Below are 5,087 nucleotides of genomic sequence, written 5' to 3'. Positions count from 1 at the left end.
AAAAAATAAATACACCTTGAAACAAATTCAACCCACAATCCAGAAATAATAACCAACCTAAACATAGATAGATCCTGCAACATAATGCTAACACAAACAAACCCGAGATAGTAAGTAAAGCAAAATTGCAATGTTTACATTAATTATTATAACCAACTATAAAAATAAGTGAATGATAAAATATAAGGGACAAGTGGTGAACATAAACTGAACCACTTTGTCACACAGCCCCCAGAGTTTCCCAAGTTCGCTGCATGTGAGCAGCCCCCAGAGTTTCCCCGAGTCCGCTGCCGGTGCGCAGCCGCCCGCTCCAGAGCTCCTCGAGTCCGCTGCCGGTGCACAGTCCCCCGATCTCCCGCCTCCAGAACGTGCTCTGTCCGAGCTTCCTGCCGGCCGGCCCCTCTGCCGGCCTTCAAGGGCCTCCAGCTGGCCCCACGGGCCCGAGGGCCTCCTGCTACGGCGACGGCGACCGCCGCACCCACCTCCACGTCTGTGCTTCCGGCGACGGCGACCGAGACCGCCGCGCCCGCCTCCACGTCTCCGCTTCCTGTGCCGGCGACACCTGCCGGACCTGCCTGCAGGACGTCGCCTCCTGCGTCACCGCCCGCCGCTGCCCAAGCTCCGCTTCCTGCGTCGCCGCCCACCGGATCTGCCACGGGAGCACCACCTCCTGTGCTGTGGTCGGCCCCCGGACTGTTTTTCCGTGTTTTAGTTTCCTGTTTGGATTTAGGTTTTGTTTTCTGGACTCTAGCCCTCCTGCCATCGCCCCTCCGCCCACCCTGTTGGGTTGTTTTTGGTTTTTGGACTTTTCTGTTGGGTGTCTGGTAGCCGCCCCTTGAGGAGGGGGTACTGTCATGTTCCGTGTTTCTGTGCGTTTATTTTTGAGATTTTCTGTGTTCAGTCCTGTTTTCCTGTGAGTCTCTGTGTCTGCGTCTTCCCCGTTGATTGTTCCCAGGTGTTTCTCGTTCCCTTGATTACCCCGTGTGTATTTAAGTTCACCTGTTGTCTTTGTGTCTTGTCGGGTCCTTGTCTAACTGTGTCTTACAAATGTCTATTGTCTTATGTCAGTAGTCGTCTGAGCTCTCCGGTTGAACTGTGAAGTCCCGGTTAGCTTAGCTCCTAGTTCAGTCTTGTATCAGTTGCTACCGGTATTTGGCTGTGTACCTGTCTCTCTGCCGTGCTGCCTGTTGGACTGTTTTGAGCCTTCATTAAACTCGTCATCATCACCTTAACCTGGGTCCTGCTTCATCTCCTCACCACCATCCACCCCACCTTATGACATATAGAAGTTTTTGAGCAACTGAGCAGAGAGTCCAACCATTTTCAGTTTCCTGAGCAAGAAGAATTAGAATATCATGAATTTCAACTTGTTTTGTCCCTCATTTCAGACAGTAAATTTCATATAGAATCATCACACATACAGTGAAATAGCCCTTTTTTGTAATTTTGATGAATTTGGCTTACAAAGGATAAACACTCCGGATTCCCTGTCTCAGAAAATGTAATTGTTATGAAAAAGTTAAATAATGTAACTTCATGGTGTCTCACACCAATCAGCTAACTAACTCTAAACACCTGCAAAGTTTTCCTGAGTCACTACACAGTTTGTCAGTCTGTGTCAGTAAGCTACACAGCCATGGAAAAGACACTGATTGAACTGTGTGAAGTTTCCACAGTCACTGATGATTGAGGTTCTATGTCTTCTGCTGGTTCTGGTCCACTGGACTTTCTGAAGTCCACAGTCGATGTCCATATACCCGCTTCCTTTTGCCCACAAACTGTAATGGTGTCAGCTCACATTGCCATTCTCTTCGCCACTACAAGGTACCAGAAGGCCTGACCAGAGTCATATAGAAAATCTATGGCATGTTGTCAAAAAGATGATCATACACCAGAACCTAAAATGCAGATGACCTGAAGACAGCTATTAAAACAATGGCTTGGACATCATATTGATTTAAACTCTAGTAAAGTTCATAGGTTCTTTTAAATAAAGAAGTTGGAAATTACTTTTTACAATGACTCTATAAACCAAGCACTTTTAAAGTCTTTCTGTGGATTGCTGGATCAAAAACAGATCATTCATCTTATAACTGGAAGAGTTCAGGAAAATGTGATATTTTTCCTGTTTAGCTGAAATGTTCTGGAACTGGTAAAGAAGACACCTGTGCTTAAGCTGTTCTCTTTCAACCTTCCTCAGGATATAAAGCTTTCTACTGAAACTTGTCGATTATACAGTCTGTATCATTCTCTCCACCACTACAAGTATCACACCTTCCTGCACTGCAAGAAAGAGGTAAGGAAGACTTCATGCATGCATCTATATTCAGTTTGGTGATTATTATCCTGTGGCTGTTCTGTGTCTTCTACTTGAATGTTGTAGAATCTAAAACTGGCAGTTTGCTTTGTTCGGATTCACTCCTCTGCTTCTGAACATTTGTCAAATTCATTACTTTTTTTGCACTTAATAAATATCAGCAGTATTTTCACCAATATGCTTGGTTGGTTGTTGAATTTCACTTTGCTGAGCAAAAAGTATGAGCCACTACAAATTGGACCTTAAACCTAAAATTTAACTTTTTGTGACAGATGAGGGACTTGTGCTTCAAAGCCTTGTTCCTTTACCAAAACGATGAGTGAGATTTTTGAGTAGACTTAGTCAACCAAGAAAGTCCTGCCTGTCGTTGCTAATGATCTGATCCAAATAGTAACTCATCGCTCTCTTCAGGTGTTTTCCCCCAGGCTTTGAAAACACCAGTTATCAAACCACTGATAAAAAAGAACAATCTGGACAAATCACTACTGCAGAATTACAGGCCGATCGCCAACCTCCCATTCATCCGCAAAGTTATTGAAAAAGCAGTTTTTAAACAATTAAATAGCTTCCTAACAATAATGAATTGCTTTGACTCCTTCCAGTCTGGTTTTTGCGCTCACCACAGCACGGAGACGGCCCTTGTAAAAGTGTTCAATGATATCCATATAAATACAGACTGTGGGAGAACCACAGTGCTGGTTCTGTTTGACCTCAGTGCAGCTTTCGACACTGTTGACCATGATATTTTACTGAATCGACTGGAGAGTTGGGTCGGACTCTCCGGTCCAGTGCTCAACTGGTTTGAATCTTACATAAAGAACAGGGATTTCTTTGTTTCAATCGGAAACTTCTCATCAGAGAGGTCAAAGGTCACATGTGGGGTACCTCAAGGTTCAATCCTAGGACTTCTTTTCAATATTTATATGCTCCCACTGGCTCAGGTTATAACAGGAAATAAGATCAGCTACCCTAACTACGTGGATGATATACAGCTCTACATCACGATGTCACCAGGTGACTCTGAACCCATCCAATCACTGAACAGATGCTTAGAACAGATAAATGTGTGGATGTGCCAAAACTTTCTCCAGCTGAACAGAAACAAAACTGAAGTTATTATCTTTGGACCTAAAGAGGAGCGAACTAGAGTTAATGCACAGCTTCAGTTATTACAACTGAAAACCAGCGATCAGCCCGAAACCTGGGAGTAGTGATGGACTCTGACCTGAACCTTCAGAGCCACATGGACCTTACCACAGGGTCTGCGTTTCATTGGCTAATGTCCATTTGACGTCACTGCGCAACTACCACGTGCTTGACCATCTCACAAACAAAAGCTAAAGTAGTATACACATGCTAATGTAGATTGTGGACTAGCAGACCACAATCTACACAATCAAAGTTTTTGCGACAGAACTCAAATAAGAATGGTTCTCCACTGTCAGTGGGGAATCTGTACAGGTGATGTCAGGTATCCTGATCGTATTTGTGGAAATAAAATTCACACATTTCCCAAATCTGATACGGAATACGGAAGTATTATTACTTTGCTTTCTTTGTGTTTAGAGAATGGGGATATTTTGAGTGGCCCTGCCAGACTGGCGACCTGTCCAGGGTGATCCCGCCTCTCGCCCGGAACGTTAGCTAGAGATAGGCACCAGCACCTCCCGATCCCTTTTGAATTTTGAAGCTTGAAATATTGTAAGGTCTTAGGGAGGCCTATACTGTGTGAACAATGTCCCCCAAGTCTGAAAAAAAAGTCAATAATAAACACATTCATTATGAAAACCTTTTAGCCAAGTACAGCATAATGGCAGTACCGATACAACTTCTACACCTTGAAGCCTGTCTGTTACACAGTCTTACACAGTTAGCTGAACAGATCAATATGCAATGTGTACTGTATCTGACATACATTAAAGATTTTATTTTACCTGAAAAGGCTTTTTACGAAACTGTAATCGGCTAGCACTGAGTACCGAGTAACAGGCCTAGGCACACTCAAACATTTGCCAATAACAGAAATCACTGATTCCAAAAGTAACCTTCAAAACCATGAATGTCCGACTTACCCAGCCTTGCAAGAACAATAGGCATCAGTGATCTTATCCACAGCTATATTTATACTGAGGGTGTGAGGATCTGCTGTTTTCCTCATCGACCGGTAGCATTTAGCTGCGACGCGCACAATGTTGGAGGCATCCCGTGGCTCAAACACCTTGATGTTGTCCAAAAAAGATGACATGAACTTGTTTGTTCCCCTGTCCATTGTCGTGGCTGATATTTTTTGAAAATCCGGCAGAAATGCTACACTAATCGACTCAGAAATACTTTGTAGAGAGTCAGTTGAAACGAAAGACGCCATGTTTACACATAGAAACTAAGCTTTGCGAGGCTTTGTTTGTGAGACATGCAGCCATGTGGGACTGTCGAGGGGCGTTTCTGGGCGGGGCTTGGTAAGGTCCATTAAGACAGTCACAAAGTCGGCCTTATATCACCTGAAGAACATCTCCAGGATTAGAGAACTAATGCGTTTATCTTTAGCCGAATTGATTACTGTAACAGCGTCTTCTCAGGTCTGACTAATAAATCAATCAAACAACTGCAGCTGATCCAGAACGCTGCTGCTGGTGTTCTCACTAACACCAGGAAGATAGAGCACATAACACCAGTTTTAAAGTCCTTACACTGGTTCCCTGTAGCTCAGTGGATAGACTTTAAAATACTGTTGTTAGTTTATAAATCACTGAACGGTTTAGCACCACAATAC

At 43.9% G+C, this 5,087-nt stretch overlaps 1 long non-coding RNA gene across 1 annotated transcript in view; it reads left to right on the top strand.

Annotated features, from left to right (window-relative positions):
* Positions 1-1,496: 1,496 nt before the first annotated feature.
* Positions 1,497-5,087, top strand: part of LOC107834873 (uncharacterized) — a 10,960-nt gene continuing 7,369 nt past the window's right edge. Inside the window, exon 1 of the long non-coding RNA XR_001660699.1 lies at positions 1,497-2,296. This is a non-coding gene — a long non-coding RNA (uncharacterized LOC107834873). The remainder of the gene's footprint in view (positions 2,297-5,087) is intronic.

This window comes from Poecilia formosa, unplaced genomic scaffold, assembly GCF_000485575.1.
Source record: "Poecilia formosa unplaced genomic scaffold, Poecilia_formosa-5.1.2 Scaffold818, whole genome shotgun sequence".
NCBI lineage: Eukaryota > Metazoa > Chordata > Actinopteri > Cyprinodontiformes > Poeciliidae > Poecilia > Poecilia formosa.
Note: the sequence above shows the minus strand (reverse complement) of the source record. Positions and strands in the feature narration are given on the sequence as shown.